The sequence below is a fragment of the Gymnoscopelus microlampas genome (assembly GCF_963454915.1).
Source record: "Gymnoscopelus microlampas genome assembly, chromosome: 24".
Taxonomy (NCBI): Eukaryota; Metazoa; Chordata; class Actinopteri; order Myctophiformes; family Myctophidae; genus Gymnoscopelus; species Gymnoscopelus microlampas.
The window spans coordinates 8,887,768-8,909,206 of record NC_139961.1 but is presented as its reverse complement, the minus strand read 5'-3'; positions in this window follow the sequence as shown (position 1 = coordinate 8,909,206).

The following is a 21,439-nucleotide window of genomic DNA, read 5'->3' as shown; positions in this document are numbered from 1 at the left end:
ATTGATTTGACTGACCGATCAGCTGGTTATGTTATTTTACTACTGGCTAAGCAACTCAAAATAGGCATGTATGAATACAACTCGTGTGGATGTCCTATGGATCTTTTTCTTTTTTTTTTTATAAATAAAAATACATATATATCTGGCTCAGTATGTATTGGAACAACACATCAACCTGAGCTGCTGATGCATATTACCCAAGTTAATAATCTCAACTCAAACTTTAGCTCAACCTCATTTATAAAGCACGTCTATATAACGATCAAAGGTCGACCAAAGTGCTAGACAGAGTGAAAATAAAGAACAAGACAGAAAAAAGACAAAGAAAAAACGGTCGCAGCACAATTTACGGTACACTAATTTTACATAATAAGCCGTTATTACAAATAATATGTTTCTTATTAGCAATAATGTTTTTTTATTAGAAAGAAACAAACGTTGTTATACCCTTATTTTCCACTATTATCCCTTAATTATGTTCTAATTAGAAATTGAATGAAACGTAACAAAAGGCGTTATTATAAATGGTGTTCTCTGCTATTAGACAGAAACAAACAAACACAGTTACTTATACGCTAATTATGGAACATAATTCCTAGAGGCTAACAAAGCCTAATAAGACCTAACAAAGCCTAATAAGATGTTATTTCCACTTACTTGACCGTCACATTACAACCCCGCAACTACTAACTAGACGATGTGATGTAAGGCTACTATTAGTCTACTGTAAGGGTTTCGTTAGAACAAATGTGTTCTTTATTAGGCCTTTATTTAATGTTATTTCCACTTACTTCAAGTTACTTTACATCTAATTACAACAGAATTGTACCGTAAATTGTACATCAGCCATTCTGGGCTAACTTCATGACCCATTATTTAATTCGCCTCTGTCCTCAGCCGGTTCCATAATATTTTGCATTAGAAGATGCAATTCAACATTTGACCAGTAGGGGAACCAGCAATGTTATTTCTATGGGCGCAATGTCTTAAAAACATGTAACCGGATGAGGACAGAGGCGAATGAAAGGCTTTTTTCAATTCGTTGGATAGCTTTTATTGTGCGCTAGAACTTAAAACATCTGAGAGCATGGCAGAAAACCTTTACTTTTTGGATACGATGTGCAGAAAGGGGTAAGAAACATGTAACGTGGAAAATGTGCGACAATGTCCTGCTAAAACGGCACAGAGAAACGAGGAACCTCATCTCAGAGCTATAGAGCGGAGGGAGAGCTTCCGTAGGGGCTATCTAACTTGTTGACTGATTGGTCTTTATGACGGTCCATCACTTTTCCAAGCATACTGATTGGTTGGCAAAAAGGCTTATTTTGCAGTGAGTGAAAATAAAATAATAAGCTGCAGCAATTGTTTCAATTTATTAAGCTTTCCGAGTTGATGTTATGATCTATACAGCAACCAGCCACTAGGATGTGTTTCGGCTATTTTGTCTTCACCTGATATATAACAGCATTCTCCTTTCATGACGTTAGCATGGACTGGCTGGTGTACAATTTACGGTACAGTTCTGTAGTAATGAGAGGTAATGTGTTCCTAATAACAACATATTAATTTGTATTAAGCAAAAAGGTAGGCAGAAGTATAATGTGTCATGACGTTAGCACGGAATAGCTGGTGTACAATTTACGGTACAGTTCTGTAGTAGTGAGAGGTAATGTGTTCCTGATAACAACATATTATTTTTTATAAGCAAAAAGGTAGGCAGAAGTATAATGTGTCATGACGTTAGCACGGAATAGCTGGTGTACAATTTACGGTACAGTTCTGTGGTAATGAGAGGTAATTTGTTCCTAATAACAACAAAATATTTTGTATAAAGCAAAAGTAGGCAGAAGTATAATGGGTCATGAAGTTAGCCCAGAATGGCTGATGCACAATTTACAGTACAGTTCTGTTGAAATTAGATGTAAAGTAACTTGAAGTAAGTGGAAATAACATTAAATAAAGGCCTAATAAAGAACACATTTGTTCTAACAAAACCCTTACAGTAGACTAGCCTAACATCACATCGTGTAGTTAGTAGTTGCGGGGTTGTAATGTGACGGTCAAGTAAGTGGAAATAACATCTTATTAGGCTTTGTTAGGTCTTATTAGGCTTTGTTAGCCTCTAGGAATTATGTTCCATAATTAGCGTATAAGTAACTGTGTTTGTTTGTTTGTTTCTGTCTAATAGCAGAGAACACCATTTATAATAACGCCTTTTGTTACGTTTCATTCAATTTCTAATTAGAACATAATTAAGGGATAATAGTGGAAAATAAGGGTATAACAACGTTTGTTTCTTTCTAATAAAAAAACATTATTGCTAATAAGAAACACATTATTTGTAATAACGGCTTATCATGTCAAATTAGTGTACCGTAAATTGTGCTGCGACCGAAAAAACACTAAAGTCCCCCACATTCACTCCACATATGTTGTTCCAAGTATATCAGGGCTTACCTGTTGTTGTTCTGTAGCTGCTGTTTAAGAGGTCTGTTGTGTGTCAGTGCAGCGTGACTGTTTGGTTTGAACTGGACTTTATAGGCAGAACTTGAAACAGAACCTGTATTCTCAGTTGAAATTCTGGTTGGTTTATATTACTGGTCAGGCTGCATTCAGGTGTTATTGGTGACATACAGTAAGCTGTTGGCTAAAGCCTTTGGGGGACAAGCAGGAGTCATGGTGTAGTTGTGATTGTTAGTGGAGTGAAGAGAAGTTTGACCAATGACTCAAAAAAGCTGCTGTGAATTGTGTTGCTCATCCGGATGTGGAGTTCAGAAACCAGGGTTATATTACTAAAACTAGTGAAATAACAAAGATTAGAATTGGGAAGACATTTTTAGTTAACTGAAATAAAAAATAAAAACAAGGCTTTACAAAAACATTTTTACTAAATGAAACGGTTTTGGGTTTACAAAAGATAAACTCAAATCAGAGAGAAAATGTACTTAGTTTTTCTTTGTCAAAAATCTTCAAAAATAACCATTCTACAAGCTCGCAATGTGAGCTTGTAGATCAGTTACTTTTGCAAATGTTCTGACCTTGCCTAAAATATTACAAATCATTTTTTTTATGTTTAAACTAACACTACAACTACTAAACATGCATGAACAAAAACTAAGCCAACTAGCAAATCTACTTTCAAAACGAATCAACACTAAACTAAAACTAAAACTAAACGAAATAAAAACCAATGACAAATGCTAAATTATAGTGTGTGTTTAGTTTCTACTCCCTCTTGTTATGACTGACTGACAGTCTGACTGAGTTGTTGTTGTCCTAGTCTAATCTTCTTTGTCTTGTCCTATGTTTTTCTCTTTTTACCAGCTTGCAAAGCAGGCTGGTCTCCGAAGAGACTGACCTACTAGTCAGTCTCACGGCCTCAAGTTAAGAAGTGTTTTGAAACACATAAAGTGACATTACCGTTCTTTTTTTGGTGGATTTTTTTTTGTCTTTTTCTGCCTTTATTGATAGGATAGTGGGCTGACAGGAAATGGGGAGTTGACACATAGCAAAGGTCGTCGGGATCGGGAGTCGAACCCGCGATATGCTGTCAAGCTGGATTACCAGCATATGTGGTATGGCTAGGCCAGCGGGCGGCCCGACATTTCAGTTCTTGACTGAAAACAAGTATGATTACATTTTGCTTATAGGCACCATTTAAATGCAAACTAGTGCTCCTTGGAGCACAGCTTCGCCAAGCCGGTTTGCCTACCTAGGGCCCACAGACTTTAGAAGCCAGTGATAGACAATTAAAATGTTATCTGAAAAATCTGACTCGTACAACTTGATCACATGACCCCAGAGATAATGTGTACCGATTTGTGTGAGTTTTCTAGAAGTAGTAACAAATAACGTGTTTTGCAAAAATCTGTCTCATGGTGGTGTTTTTGGCTGATTTGAAAAAAAATAAAATTGGTGGAGATACTTCCTTGGCCTTCTGGGAGTGAGGGTGCAAAGTTTCCCACCGATCGGTCCAGCGGTGCTTGTGGCATGTCGTGCAAAACGGGCCTTCCAGCAAACTTTGAAAGCCAATCGTAGTCAATAGAAATAGACTCCGAAAAATCTGACAGATACAGTAGGCCTACATCTTGATCACATGACTACAGAGATATTGGTTTGGGTTTGGACAAAATCGGTAGGAATAGTAGCAAAAACTGTGCTTTGCAAAGAAAACACAACATGGCGTAAAGCTTGTCAGGTGGAAATGGCCGTGGAAGAAGATCTTTTGATTGTATGACCTATGGTCCAAGGGCTATTGTTAGAGCAAACATGAAAGTAAGCCAAAATGAATGCATTCCACCTGGAGTTGAATATATAGTTATAAAACCATGTGAGATATAAATCTTTTCCTGGTGAAGGCTTTGCTGAATGTGTGTCTTCTACTGGTGGCCACTGAGAGCTGTCCACTATACCTTATAGCCTTGAGCTGTTGGTCTCTGAATGTCTCCACTGCAGGAATGTCTGACTATAGTTAGTACCCCAAGTGTTATCATATTCATTAACAGCTCATGCAAATCTGTTATATCTTGTCACTGTCGGGTGGAAACCTTTTATTTCCAATACTGTTCAGTTACACCACTTTAACCCTTTATACATTGGCTTTTGAAAATAGCCGATCTACAAGCTCATATAACAATCGCTCAGTTCCCTTATTTCTCCTCATAGAAGGTGGCACCTCTAGCTGGAGGGATGGAGGGGGAGAGACAATTGATTGATTCAATACTTTATTAGTTAGAAATGTAAACAGCACATGGTAGAGTAAGACATTAAAGCTAAAAGGATAACACAAAAGGTCCTGGGGACTTGTTTCCATCCTATACAATTTATCAACATAGCGTACATAAAATGACATCTACAGTACCTCCCCTTTTGGTCTCCTGATAGATGTTTTTTCAGACCAATTAAAAAATACAAAATAAATACACATCCTTTACTGGATGGTGTCAGGGCATTCCACATTCTGGTGGCAGAGCAGTAGAATGAGAACTTTTCCATATTTGTTCTATATTTGGCTGATACCAGATCATGGTTCCTCTAGTGTTGTGGCTGTGAGTGTCACTCACTTTGGAGAAGTAGTTTGACATGTATTAGGGTATTGAGGGCACCGAGGGCAATGTCTCTTTGACTATCTTAACCCTTTAAGACCTGAGGCCGATTCAACAAATGTCTTCTAAATCCCAACAGTTATCTAAAAACATTACATTGCAATAATAATCGGTGGTTCTCAAACTTTTTTATGTTTTCTTTCAATTCCTTAAAATGTTGGGGTTATGCGTAGTGTTTATCACAGACCAGTAAGCATACGTATTTACAATACATTTTCATTCAGTAATACACTTTGAGAGGCTCTTGGACCTTGTGCCCGTGAACATGTATACGTACATAATACATTGCTGGCAGGACCCTGTAGTTCCAGTTGAACTTGGCCTTTCCTGACGATGTTGAGAGATGAGGTGTAGGCTCATTTTGAACGGGTTTCGGGTCGTCGTCCATCATGTTGGACAAGGCAGTAATTAAAAGTGTTTAAAGTCACTGTTTGTGACGCACAGGCAACTCAGAATGAGACCAGCTACGACCAAAAGGCAGGATGTATTTTGGTGATGACGTAATATAGCTCACCTTTATTTTGGATCTATGTCTACGCTAAACTGGTACTGTAAAACTGTACACCCCACCTAACATCCACAAGGTATACAATGGTATGCATTTACCTAGTTATTTGTTGTGCTATTATTATTATTATACTACAGTGACCGTCTTCCCTGATACATTCATTGAGATTGACACATAAATCAGTTGCTCCACTATGCATTTGGCTGATTGACAGGTCAATAAACTGATTCAATCCAGTATACTATATACTGGATTGCTATACTGCATTGCTATACTTCCTGGCTGATATTGCAAAATATTATATCACAATATATTTGTCCCCATATTGATCGATATCACTATTTATCATGATATATACTGCAATTAAATAATACTGCCAGTTTGAAGAGTATCCTGGTAATTATTACTAAAACCTGGAGAAACCAGGGAGTTCATTAGTTAAACTCCCTGGTTGGTCCTTCAGGGGGTTTCAGGGGATTCCCAGTTAAATGATTGATAATTGGGAACAAAATGGACCCTATGGATCTGTAACTCTGAGAGTGTACAAGTGGAACAAAATGGACCCCTAATTGTTAATTTGGGTCCCATGTGTACACTCTCAGAGTTATATAAACACTGAAGAGTACACAACGTATGATACGGTTGAATAGAAATCATATGAAATGGGGGTTTGTGGCCTAATGCATGTCAAACTAGGGGTCCTAGAAAAACACTGAGAATCACTGAGTTAAGCTATAGAATATAGTTATTAAAGGAGCAGTTCACCCAAAACATGAATTATTTTCTATTAATTACAAACCCCATGAATCCTTGAATTCATGGACACTTTTTTGTCGCATTCCTGAGCCAATAACTTGATGACCGGGTCATTGGTCAATAGGAGACTCAGTAGGAGAGACTCATTGGGTCTCCTACCGGAGACTCCGCCAGTCATCAAATTATTGGCTTAGGAATGCGACAAAAAAACGAAATAAATCTTCATGAATTCAAGGCTTCATGCATGTGTAATTGATAGAAAATAAGTAATATTTGGGATGAGCTACTCCTTTAAAATAAAACTGACAATTACCTTAGAATATATCTTTGCATTCAAATAAAATATTAATGTAAACATTATCTTCACAAGGCTAGAAGTGGACTGGTGAGGGAGACAATGCTCTCTCCCTCGTTGGGAGACATTGCAGGAGATTGTTACAGTCAACTAAAAGACAAAGTGAATGTCCAGCTTTCCAGCTTCTCTTCATTAAGAAGGATATGAATATGTCATCAGTCAGTTTGCACCCACTGATGCCATATTTCGCAGACTGTTTTACCGTGCTGCATCACTTATGAGAAATCCAAACCACTTCAATACAACAGACATTGTGTAACCTTTTTTTGTCAACTGTTTCCTCACCTTTGGAGGATAATGCAATTTCTCTTTCACTCTCATTTCATGTCCATCGACCCCCCCCCCCCTTTCTACTGATAGCTAAATGTAAACAATGGAAGAAATGCGGGCATGTATTTTGACATGCATTATTCACTGATGCTGTGAGTAAAACTGTGAAACTTAGATTTGTTTGTATCCGTGTGACTGTGTATTTATAATTCCCAAACCATACAAAAAGAAGGTTGAGTTAGGATCAACCAACTAGGTCTCTAGGTCATTTTATGGCAAATACCTCCTCTTCTCTCTCTCTCTCTCTCTCTCTCTCTCTCTCTTTATCTCTATCTCTCTCCCTCACTGTCTCTCGTTGTAATTAGCTGTGCCGTAACCTGGAATCCAGACCGACTCGTTACGTTCATCTTTCTGATCTTTTCAGGCGGAGTGAAGAAATATCTAAAAGATGAAGTCAGTGTGGATTCCATGCTATAGGACTGTGGGGACATTTTAAAGTAAATTCCTATCCTCTCCCCCCCTCCCTCCCTCCCTACCTTCCTCACTTCCTCCCTCACTACCCCCCTACAGCTAGAGTTGTCACCTTGTGGAGAAATAAGGGAACTGAATGATTCCACTCTGATCTTCAGCTGCAATGCACAGAAATCTATTTTTTAATCTGCGAAAAATAGTCAATACAATATTAATTTTATCTGAGCATATTTTCTTTCCTTTTAAGAATGTAGTTTTCCAGATTGGTGGTGCACGTTGTTATATGAACAGATGTTCTTCACGTGGTTACTATATATATTGTAGCTCTTAAATGCATGTTTATTTCAATTTATTTGACTGTAAAACATCAACATTAATAAACTAATCTTATCTGAGGTCTACTGAGGAGGCTTTGCCAACCTGCAGGGAGACAGGTTTATAGGACAGGTAGCAAGCACTGACATCTAAATGATTTGCTTGTAAATAAATACACAACCAATCTAATGGATCCGAACAAGATCCATGATTCCATGATCCCTACCGTGTCAGCCCAGGAAGATGCTTGGGATATAAAGAGCTGTGACACTGCTGTGTTCTCTGATGTCTGACAGTCCACCATGTGCCACAGAAAACACTAGCCAACACGTAGCCAACATGCAGTCTGGTTTATACTCATTCTTATATAATGTATAGGACTGTACCTCGTGCTCTTTACATTACAGGCTGTAATATACCTGATATCATGGGGAGAAGTACAATAACACTCAAGAAGGTGGTACGGTTGGATATAAACATCCATAATAACAATATAATATAATTCTACCATGATTCTTCCTCACCACTCATGCCTGTGTGTGTATACGTGTGCATGTGTTTTATCCAGTGGTGGAAAAAGCACTCAAATGTTTTAATTAAGTAAAGGTATCAATACTGCATTGTAGAAATACTCTGTTACAATTAAAAATCTGGAATTCAAAATTTACTTGAGTAAAAGTACAATAGTATTGGTATGAAAATATACTTAAAGGACAAAAGTAAAACTACTCATTATGCAGAATGTCCCATTTCACAAGTTTTCAAATGTATAAAAATCTTTTGAAAATAGCAGATCTACATAAATATATTAATGTATATAGGGCTGAAGCGGTTAATGCATGTTTTATAATAATAATCAAAATCTACAAAGTAACTAAAGTTTTCAAATAATTGTAGTAAAAGTACAATATTTGCCTCTGAGATGTAATGGAGTAGAAGTAAAAGTATTGAAAATTGGAAATACTCAATAAAGTAAAAAATGCCTCAAAATTGTACTTAAGTACAGTTACTTTCCACCACTGGTCTTCTCTTAGGTTGCAGACGGTGGAGTTGTGGCTTCTAGACATTCTCAAATGCCCGGGAGCACCGCAGGCGCGCTGTGCGCCGCGTAGCTGCAGGTGAAGTTGTTTGTAGATCAGCAGGTCACATACATGTCTGTAGGCCCTTCTGTTGCTCAACCATAAGCCTTCACAATGCACTCACTGGGTCAACCTTTGCTCTCCAAGCAGGAGCCATGCATCATCGTCAGCCTGACAGGACGGTGTGCTCTCCTGGTCCAAACCTTTCACATCATCCACAAACAATGTGGAATGCCCTGCCAAACCCCATTGAGACCTGAAGCCGATTCTACATGTCTCCTAAATCTCAACAGTATTCTCAAAAACGTATGTTTCTATATCAGTGGTGCTCAATCTTTTTCATGTCAAGGACCCCCAAAATGATATGTATTTGGCCACGGACCCCCATCAAAATATTTTGTTCCAGGGACCCCCCAGAAGCAAAGATTTGAGTTGAAAATGTTCGCTTCAAAAATATATATATTCAAAGATTTGCACACATTTTCACGATTATTCAAAAATAGCAGATCTACAAGCTCATAGCGCGGCACTCAGTGCCGCGCTATGAGCTTGTACATCTGCTATTTTTGAATAGCCTAAAGTGTAAAATAATGCTTTTTAGCTCAAATCTAAAAATGACACAGTTCCAGGTCTTAAGGAGTAAAGGAGTGTTAAACTCTACTCACTTTCAAAACTGCCCTAAAAACAATTTAGGAATTTTTGCAATTCCAAACTGGCAAACCTGTCAAAGTCTTAACCTTTCTCACCCCCCCCCCCCACTAGACAGAATTACTGTCATTGTATGTGCCTGAGAAACCCAACTGGACATTCAGGTCTTCTGTTGTCGCGATAATCTATGGCATTTCTGTCATTCTGCCCTGAGGCAGACATCCAAATAGACAGGAGACAGACTGTCAACGGACACTCAGTACAGCTGATATATGGACAGATACAACCCCTCCCCAACTACGTCTTCTACCAACTCTGTGGGTCTCCATAGCTCATCTGTGTGTCCTCCCGTGTGTCATCCGGTCTTCACTGTCCTAAATCCCAACGTAGTACTGTGTATGCGCTGGAGGAAACACATTACACACACATGCATCAAAGGAGTTTTGCTACTAAATAAGCAACGAGAAAAAAAAGAAAGAAAGAAATATGCATTTTCTATTTTGACCTGGACTGGGCTATTCGTTTTTGTAAACATAAAAACAAGCATTGTCAATTTTCAATGCTGAATTTTCACTTTCGTATCAAACATTGAAATAAGTGATGTTCTAAAATTGCACTATGGGAATTCTTTGACAAAAAAACATTCCATTTGAGTTGGAGCTGTTGCCCTGTGCGTGTCTCGTCTCACTGATGGTTATGTTGTCTGTTGATGAAAAAGATGCGACGTGTATCATCATTTAATATCTGCCTTCATTTACATCGGCCTAACTCTACTCTTCTAACACTGCTGATTCATCCTGCCTTATTGCCTACGTTCTCAGCTTATCAGAATGCTTAGGTCAAAAAGTTGACCTAACGATATGGCCTTAAAAAACATATACTGGACCTGGACAGTAAAATAATGTCACTATGAGAACACAGTAATGAACATAATGTCACTATAAGAACATACAGTAATTGACCTGTGTAGGGTTGCATCACCAGAACGTAGGTTAGTTAGTTTGTAACTATAAGTTACTACATTCTGTTGCACCTCGACTGTTTATGGCAATACCTTAAGTAGTAGTGTGTAGACTGTTCTTAACCCAACGGATCCGGGGACGCATCTCTGTCATTTTAGATTTCTTTGGCTATTCAAAAATAGCAGATCTACAAGCTCTGCTAAACCCATCAGAACCCAAAGAACCTTCTGTCCTCCATGTCTCTTTCTCTGTGTGTGTGTGTGTGTGTGTGTGTGTGTGTATGTGTGTGTGTGTGTGCGTGCGTGCGTGCGTGCGTGCGTGCGTGCGTGCGTGCGTGCGTGCGTGCGTGTGTGTGTGTATAAAAATATATAAGTGGCCGTTTTAACATTTAATAGCTAGACTGGATATGTATACTAGATATCTATAAATCAGTTCTTCCTAGTCAAAACTAACGTTTCGGATATCCATAATGACATTCCTCCTAGGAGGAACAGTCATTTGAGATATCCGAAACGTCATTCTTCCTAGGAGGAATGACGTCAGTTTTCCCATTCATTTGTATTGGGCTTTTAGTTTTGGATATCCGTAACTGCATTCTGGATATCTAAAACCAACATTCTGGATATCTGCAATAGAATTCTTACTAGGAGGATCTACTCTTTCAGATATCTACAATGCAGTTCTTCCTAGGACAAACTACCATTTTAGATATCCAAAATTAAAAAATCATTCCAGACCTCCGTAATTACATTTAGTATGTCCATAAATACATATTGATTAGTACAAATAGAATTATGGATATCCACAATTCCTATTATTACTAGTACAAATGTAATTTCAGATATCTGCAATTAGTATTATGACTAGGAACAATACAATTACAGATATCTGGTGACAGATAGATATTACGCCATTTTAATCTAAAAAAGTGTCCATTGACTATCTAGAATTATATTTGTGATATCGCAAATAGCATTTCTCCTAGTTAAAACTGTATTCTTACTAGTCATAAAGTAATTACAGATATCTTTAATTACATTTAGACTAGTCAAAACTGCATTTTGACTAGTAAAAATTGCATTTTGACTAGTCAAAATCCTTATTACAGATATCTATAACTAAATTCTATTTAGTAGAAATAGTATGGCTAGCCGTTTTAACATTTCATAGACTGGATATCTATAATTCAGTTCTTCCTAGTCAAAACTAACGTTTCAGATATCCATAATGACTTTCCTCCTAGCTCATTCACTGCCAGAATTATTTCTGGCCGCGTTTGAACACTGCCATATTTTTCATTGAAAAAAAAAAAGTACTCAGGAGCCGAGATACAGAATTTTTAAGTTTTAAGTTAACAAGGAAGTGGATGGGAGTCTATATCTTCGAAAAATCATATCTCCTTGGTCTTTGGGTCAAAAAAAAAATACAAATCTTAAAAAAAAATAAAAAAATAAAAAAAATATTTTTAATTTTTTTAATTTTTTAAAAAGTCATTTTAGTCGTTCTTGGCAGGCATGGCTTATGGACAGAAGTCGTTTTAGTCGTTCTAGGCAGTATATGAGTTAAGAGGAACTAGCTAGACTGGATATCTATAATTCAGTTCTTCCTAGTCAAAACTAACGTTTCGGATATTCATAATGACATTCCTCCTAGGAGGAACTGTCATTTGAGATATCCGAAACGTCATTCTTCCTAGGAGGAATGACGTCACTTTTCCCATTCATGTGTATTGGGCTTTTAGTTTCGGATATCCGTAACTGCATTCTGGATATCTAAAACCAACATTCTGGATATCTGCAATAGAATTCTTACTAGGAGGATCTACTCTTTCAGATATCTACAATGCAGTTCTTACTAGGACAAACTACCATTTTAGATATCCGAAATGACGTACTTTTAGATATCCATAGCTACGTAATTTAAAGGGGGGGGGGGGGGGAGCCTTATTGCACAGTTTTCTCTCTTTTCATTCTTTTAATCATCCATTTTTTACCTACATATGTAATATTTTCAAGCAAAGGACATACTGTACACATGTCTGCTATCATAAACAAAGTTTCAATTGATTTAACAGGGCGTGAGTTATTAAAACGAAAAAGGACGCTGTCCTATGTTAAAATTTAAGCCCATATGAGTCTTGAGATACAATTCTAATGCCTCGTTACACTGCTAAAAAACGGCACTAAACAAATCGTTTTCAATTATACTTCATTCACGTACCTGTTTAACATTGTTTTCATACCAAAGATGAAGACTATTTAAGTGATCATATGTACCAGACGTTGGTGTGTTTGTGTCAATTTCTTGTTGGTAAAATACATTGATTACGACAACGTTATGGTTTGAGTTGATTGAAATATTTAAAAAAATCCCAAACTGATTTAGTAGAATGACAGCTGACTGAACACAATATTGCCACGAGTTTTGTAAGGGCCCATGCAAGCATATCTGCAATGACCCCTGCAGGTAACAACATGTAACAACACCCCAAATCATTCAGCTTTACAGTCTATATGATATAGAAAAGAAGTCCATTTGTATTTGCAAGATTTATTGCACCCCACCCCCCCAACATGTGCATTCATCTTGTCAACTTAGCATATAGAATGCATTCAAAGGTGCATCGAAAATAGTTTACAATGCATTAATAGGCTAATAACAGACATATCGAGACAGAACCATTTTGAGGTATAACTTTCAGTGCAAAGGACACCACAAGAATGAACTAGTGCAAAGGACAATATTTCAACGGTAAAACTCTCAGTGACCTTTGTGGCTCAAAGAACATGCCACACAGAACAAAGTGCATATGTCTTCACACAATAACATTAGACTATATGAAAGAGAACAAATTAGCTTACATTATAAGACTGACCTCTCAATAGCCTACACAAAGACCACAAAACATTAAAAAGACAGCATCTTACAAGGAACAAGGAATGTACGCAAAACACAATATGTTATTAATATACTCTATTGTGAGAGGTTGTTGCTTGCCAAAAACCAGATGCAAGCAACTGTATTAGTCTATAATTACTAGTCTATGGGTTGTTGTATGGTGGATTAGTAATAAGTACATATATTTATCAACGTTTTAGCTGGAAATTGAATAACTATTGAATCCCCATGAGTTTAATATTAACACAAAAATCGGCCTCCTGGTAGCGCTGTAAAAGGCCCATGTGAGAAATTGGGACCAGAGGTTCTGCTCTGGAATTCAGTGAGTGTGTGTGCACAGTTTCACTGCCATCAGGCCAGCTATTGCTGTACGACGACGACTGAAGTCGTCTTGTGGTAGAAAGGGAAGTTCCTGTCAATGAATCCAACAGTGCTGGAGATTAGCTGTACAAAGACAGAATGACGACAGATGGGGTGCAAAACATAGTGACAACAATTGGCTACTAAAAAATCTGGTGGAAGCTGATCTGCAGAAGTTTTCCAGTCATGGATTAGGTAAAGTTTAGATAGTATTATAGAACGGAATGAACAATTATTAAAATGTGCCATATTGATATAGCCTAATCATTTTTCAAGTAGGGTATCATCTTTGCACTGTAAGTGATGAACATCATTGCATATCTCTGTGGATAATGGCATTAAATCAAACCTTGGTCCCTATGAAAAGTTTTTTTCATTGATGTCTTGTTATAGGCTAGTCGCTAGTCGATAGGTCAAGACATTGACATATCCAATAGTTAAAAATAAGCAAGCAGTGAGCAGTCAACCTGTCACAGCTATGAGTGGCTGGTTGATGAGCATTAGTGAAGACCATTTATAGGAAGATTGGTTGAAAATAGGTGAATTTGTCGTTTAAATAATGTAATTTGCCAACATTGATAGTTTGATTGGGTTTGAGTTGGCAAAGGTAGGCAAGGGCAGGAGCTTCAAAAGCTGCTGGCTCTGTGAGAGCTTAAAATGTCTTTTGGACAGTTACTCAAGGTAGGGTGGCGGTCGTAACCGTGCTACTGGGTGGCGGTCGGTGGAATGAGAACCGGGCAGCATGGTTCTCCTGAAGAGGAATGGGTGGTGTAGTAGGCTCTGCAACGGCACTAGCCCCACAGACCTCATAGTGGCCTCTTGCTCAAAAACTCATCTGGGACAGACGGACATATTTCGGTCATCCTGTAGGTACATTTGATCCAACTGGACCTATGGCATAAGTATGATTTAGGTTAGATATTTTGTACTACTAATAGTAGATACTTTGTTCGCCATTTTAGGCACCAATCTTTAATGTCTCAAGATTCAAAGATTGTGTAGCATTAGCCCCATATAGAACCTCATCTCGGAGCTAATAGCAGAGGGTGAGCTTCTATATGGGACTAGTGTCATATGCTCATCATGTACAGGTATGTGCAGTGATGATAACATAAGTAAGATAGTAAGTACTGCTGTAAGGCAATGACTAGGATATGCACATCTCCAAATTCTTGACATTGTCAATTAAACAAAAATATATACAATGTCCTGTTCCTTAAGTATTGGAGATCTAGCTGCAAGCAACTTTGATACTACAAATACTATCTGCATCTAAGTTGCAATACCCTATATGTATATATATATATATATATATATATATATATATATATATATATATATATATATATATATATATATATATATATATATATATATATATATATATATATATATATATATATATATATATATATATATATAAACACATTATAGAAAAATAAGAAGAGGAAATTGAGGTTGATCAATGGGAGGGCGATGATGATTAAGTTAATCATCATGTTCTGTATTTTGCAATGGAATGCAAGGAGCTTAATTGCAAATGGATAAGAACTCAAGAAATGTGTTGATATCGGTGAGAGTAAGCCTGCCCTGATATGTGTACAAGAGACATGGCTAAAACCATGCCTGGACTTTGTAATACCAGGTTATGATTGTATGCGAGAAGATCGTAAGGAAGGGACATGAGGGGGATGTGCAATATTTGTTAGGGCAGGGGTGCAATACCAACGGGTGTCACTTACAACCATCCTGGAGTGTATGGCAGTGAGGGTGTGGGGGGAGCACGGTAGGATGAATGTTGTTAACTTGTACAACCCGTGTATGCAGCTTAATGTGAATGACTTAGAAAAAGTTGTAGAGGAGGTGGGCACCCCAGTGATATGGGTGGGGGATTTTAATGCACATAACCCACTGGGGGGAGCAAAGACAGGGATAAGAATGGGGAAGTGGTAGAGGAACTAATGGATAGGAGTGTGTTGGTGTGTATGAATGATGGGAGGCCAACAAGGTTTTATACTAGAACAGGGAGGGTATCATGCATTGATTTAACTATAGCATCGCCAGAGTTAGCAGGGAAAGGGGTGTGGGAAACCAATGAGCAGAACACAATAGGAAGTGATCACTTCCCGATAGTGGTGGGAATTGGACAGGCATTGTTAGTGGAGGAAGACAAGAGGCCAAGGCCACTCAATTATAGCAAAGCTAAATGGGATGAATTTGCTGAGGGTTGTAGAAAGGGACTGGACAGTGTTAAAGGGGACGGCACAATAGAAGAGTGGAACAGTAGTCTATGTGAGATGATAAGGGATAATGTGAACCAATGCATTCCTAGGAAAAAAGCTGTAAAACGTAAGAGTGTACCATGGTGGAATAAAGGGTGTGATGAGGCAGTGAGCGAAAGAAATAGAGCATTTAGGGAGCTAAGAAAGTATCCAGGGCAGGAAAAGGCTCAAGCGGTTGAGAGCAGTGGCCAGGAGAGTCATAAAAAATCACACCCTGTGTGAAGGAAGCGGTGCCTTTGATGAGTTATTTAATTGGGCTATATATGAACTAGAGAAACAATGTTAAATCCCTGTAAATTTATTCCAAAACATGTGTTTTACTAAACTCTGCCTCCTGGTGGCTGCACACTGCGTTTGCCGTGCTCAAACATACGGACATAACATACGGACGGACGGACACACTGACACGGTCAAGAGCGGCTGGCACCGCTAAAAACTCTAAGAGAGAGTGTTGGAGGGGATACTGTGGAAGGCTGGGGGAGGACACATCAGTAGGGGAGGTGTGGGCTGTGATCCGGCGAATGGCGGGGGTGGTTAAGGGAAGAAGCGTCCCTGTGCTAGAAGAAGGGGGAGTGATTGCTACAAGTGATGTGCAAAAAGCCAGCATGTGTGTAAAAAAGTTTCAGGAAGTACATAGTGGGGTGAATATTGGGGAGGAGGGTATAAGGAGGAGGAATGAGGTAATAAGAGAGCAAATATACAAACTTGAGGTGAGCCAGGATAACGTTGACCCTAGTAATATGTACTTTTCATTGGATGAGTTACACAGAGCAATTCAAAGAGGGGGTAAAACAGCCCCAGGGAAAGATGGCCTAGGGTATGAGGTGTATAAACAATTGGATGACGTAGTATTGGAAGAGGTACTAGCGCTCATAAACTCAGTGTGGGAGGAAGGCGTTATCCCGGTGGCATGGAGACATGCTGTTGTCATCCCCATCCTAAAACCAGGAAAGGAAGCCACAAAGCCAGGGTCCTATAGGCCAATAGCACTCACGGCTGTGCTATGTAAAATTATGGAGAGGGTGGTGACAGACCGGCTGACATATAAATTAGAGAAGCAGGGATGGTTCACGCCAATGCAGAGTGGGTTTAGAGTAGGGAGGGGTACTATGGACTCTGTGCTGGCACTAGACCTGGACATAAAAAAAGCTAAGGCCAACAAGGAAGGAGTGGTAGCCGTTTTTCTGGACATTGAGAAAGCGCTGTGGAAAGAGGGGTTGGGAGTTAAGCTGTATGATGCAGGAGTGCGAGGGCGGATGCTGAATTGGATCAGTGCGTTCCTGAGCTATCATTATTCGTGGACAATGGGGCAATTTGGAAGAGAGGGGGGAATCTTACGTTTTTAACAGGGAAAATCCAAGGGGCACTGGACAAAGTGGTAGGCTGGGCTGAGAAGTGGGGGTTTAAAATATCAGTGGAAAAGTCCAAATTTGTGATTTTCACTAATAAAAGAAAGACGGGAAATCTGGGGCTCTCTCTGTATGGCAAGCCACTAGAGAGAGCAAAGGAGTTCAAATTCCTAGGAGTTATTTTTGAAGAGAGAGTAAAATGGAGGAAGCACATAGAAAAAACTGTGAGGAAATGTGAAAAGGTGATAAATGTGATGCGATGCCTTGCTGGGAGAGAGTGGGGAGCAGATAGAGACACACAGCTAATGATTTACAGAGCCATGATCCGCTCAGCCATAGACTATGGATGCTTGGCATATGGGGCTGCAGCCAAAACTAACCTGGCGACACTAGATAGGGTGCAGGCAAAGGCACTGAGAGTGTGCAGCGGGGCTTTTTGCTCAACGCCAATCCCAGCCTTGCTGGTGGAGATGGGAGAGCTGCTAGACACCACTAGCGTTAAGAAGAAGGAAGCTAGCCTTGCACTATATAGCCAAGCTAAATGGGCATGAAAAAGACCACCCAGGCAGGCAGTTGTTGAAGGAGTGCTGGGAATGGGGAGGAGGAGGTGGGGAAAGTGGGAGCTTTGCTTACAAAATAAGAGTGGAGGAGGAGGAGCTGGGATTGAGGGGGGTACGGGGGGGGTACTGCGGTGGTGTGGCCTGCAGTTCCTCCATGGCTGCTACCAAAAGGGGAGGTGGACTTTATGATAACTGAGAGAATGAGGGAGAAGGGTAGAGGAGACCCATAGGAGTTGGTGCAGGAGGATGCGGGATAATTGGGCAGGCTACCTACAGGTGTACACAGATGGGTCCATGGACCCAAATAGTAAAAGGGTGGGGTTCGCAGTCCACATTCCCTCCCTGCGGATCACTCAGAGCAGAAGGCTGCCACATGGGGGGTTAGTTTTTACAGCGGAAGTAGATGGAGATGGAGCCAGGCAGTTGCAAGACGCGTTTATCATGTACCATACCCCAACAGCTTGTGGCACATTGATGGAAACATGCGTCTCATAAGGTTATTATGACCAGTCATACTTTTTAATGTCTTGAAACATTATTTCACAGTATTTTATTGTTTTGAAACTACCGCAAGTGAAATTCTGAAGTCTACAGTTAGATTGTTTATTAAGTAATCATTGTATTATTTAACCTTTCTAGGTGGGGTTTTGTGATTCATGGTGCCATTGATGGACACTCTCATCTGATTACTTACCTCAGCTGCAGCACCGACAATCGTGCCACAACGGTGCTTTCTCAGTTTTTGAAAGCAACATGCCTCTATGCGCTACCCTCAAGGGTACGGTCTGACCATAAAGCAACATGCCTCTATGCGCTACCTTCAAGGGTACGGTCTGATCATAAAGCAACATGCCTCTATGCGCTACCTTCAAGGGTACGGTCTGACCATAAAGCAACATGCCTCTATGCGCTACCCTCAAGGGTACGGTCTGATCATAAAGCAACATGCCTCTATGCGCTACCTTCAAGGGTACGGTCAGACCATGGTGGTGAAAACATACTTGTGGCTTTATTCATGCAACTAGTTCAAGGACTTGAACACAGAGGTTTCATAGCCGGAGAATCAGTTCACAATTAGAGAATTGAAGGCCTTTGGCGTGATGTATTTTTGCACGTGTTACAGCCCTTTTACCATAACGTTCTACTCCTTAGAGGATTCAGAGATTCTAAACCCAGACACTGATGTCCACAGAATTTCACTGCATATTGTTTATCTTCCTGAGTTTCAGAACAGCCTGGAGCACTTTAGACAGGCCTGGAACCACCATGAACCACCACATTGCAACAGACAGCACAGCAGTCAGCCAACAATGTGTTTGGGGAAAATCCCTACAGCGACCAAAACATTGATGCCATGCTGGCTCGGTATGGAATTCAAACACTGCCCACAATTGATGAGGAAGAGTTCCCAGCTGTAACTGTAGAGCCACCTCAACACATACTCACTCAGCAACAACTGGCATCCGTGCACAATACAATCCAACACATTTCTGATCTAAAGATAAAATATCAGGCTTGCTGTACTGAAATAGTCAGAATTTTACATACTCAGGTATGAGCTAGTCAAATTCTAAGCCCATGGCCTAAAGCTGATTGAATGTATATTATCCAGGACGTAAAGACATATGTAGTCTCAACAGCTGTAAGTGATATTTTTGGTTAAAATAAGGCCGCTGATGGAGCTAGTGCTGGGGGTGCCAATCCACATATATTGGCTGTGGCTGGATCCGGCTCATCTGCTGCTGTCTCTGTCAGCTAGGGCAGAGGTGCCGGCGCCATGGGGGCTTGGTTGTCAGCTTGCTAGAGATGTGTTGTAGTAGTATTGGTTGAAATTAATATTTAAAAAAAAAAAGTATTGTGTATTCTGTGTGATAGTAGAAGAAATGACATGCCATCTGTCTATTTGTTTGTAAATGAATAAACAAAGTGAAACTAAAATAGGTGTAAATCAGTGTATCCAATCATTTCTATAGAGTAATGCAGAGGTCTTCAACAGGGGGTCCGGGACCCCTAGGGGGTCCTCAGAGTTACTACAGGGGGTCCGCCAAATCTTTGTGGGATTTTTACATTAACCACTTCAACCAAGCATCCATATTCTGATCTAATAATCTACAAGCACACAACGCGTCGCGCTGCGAGGCGTTGTGTGCTTGTAGATCTGCTATTTTTGGCAAAGTGGTTTGGTATAGGGGGGAAAAAGAGTGAAAGGTCAGGTTTACTAAGTATTGTGTAAGTGCATGGTTACATGCACTTACACAATACACATTAACATGAATCCAACATGATAGTGCTGTGAAACCAGTCTATGAATCTGCCTATGAAATCTATGAAGAAAAAAATAAACTTTGTGCAATGGGGGGTCCCTGCTTTCTCTCTCTCTCTCAGCCAAGGGGTCCTTGGCCTGAAAACGTTGAAGACCCCTGGAGTAATTGGTCTCCCCATCTCTCCAGCTTTTAGTAAACACATTTAAAAAAAAAAAAAATTCAGGTTGGGATACCTTGTCAGGGAATATTATCAGAAAAATGGCCAATCTGGGAAATGTGGGAATAAATTACTTAACAAGAAATGCATTTACAAATGTGGCGCGCACAGGCCCATGTCTCAACTGTATCCCCACTGAGGAGCCCCAGCTCAATCCCCAGATGTGGAGCTTTTTCAATCCGCAGAGGAGGGAGAGAGACAGAAGTGATTAAACAAAAATATGATCAGATATAATTTGAAGTGGAACATTAACATTTAAGCTGATGATTTAGTTTTAGTAAAGAGCTGGCAAGATGTGGAGACCCCCTGTTATTGAACACTACCAAAGTTTGCAGAGTATATTACTATCAGAATGTGATCATGCTTAAACTTTTTAACCTACAATTATCAATTACAGAACCATTAAAGGAGACAAACCATGAATTTCACTTTTTTTTATTTTTTTTTTATTTTTTTGGCTCCCCAGTGTCTCTTGTACCCCAAAAAATATTTTCTTTTAACATTCAGTCATTCATTCTCATTTCAGAGATTTTCAGAATGGGCGTGTCTGAACAGGCCATCTCAGAATGGCAAGTTTGCTTACCTCACCAAACTTTCTGCCCATGTATTTTGACAGACAGAATTGCTCAGTACCGCAGTACAGCACCCCCCTAGCCAACTGGACGTTTTGGTATTGCAGCTGAAAGTGCTTTATAAGCCTGAGAGAATTGACTTGGGATGAGTATATCTGAGTGTTGATTTAGGCTCAAACCTTTTGGAAATGGTTTGAGGGACATACACCATATGATATTAAATATCAAATATTTTTTTTAAATTCATGGTGTGTCTCCTTTAAGTCATTACCTTGAATATCAGAACAAATCAAATGAAATCAAAGGAAGTGCCTTTAAATCAATTTCAGTCTCTGGATTTTTACACAGATCACCTAGCCAGACATTTCATTACCAAATGAGTGCGAAAAACCATAGTATACCTATATTAAAATGCTTAAAGGGCCAATATAAGTACATTCACATATGATAGCCCTTCCACAGGAGTAG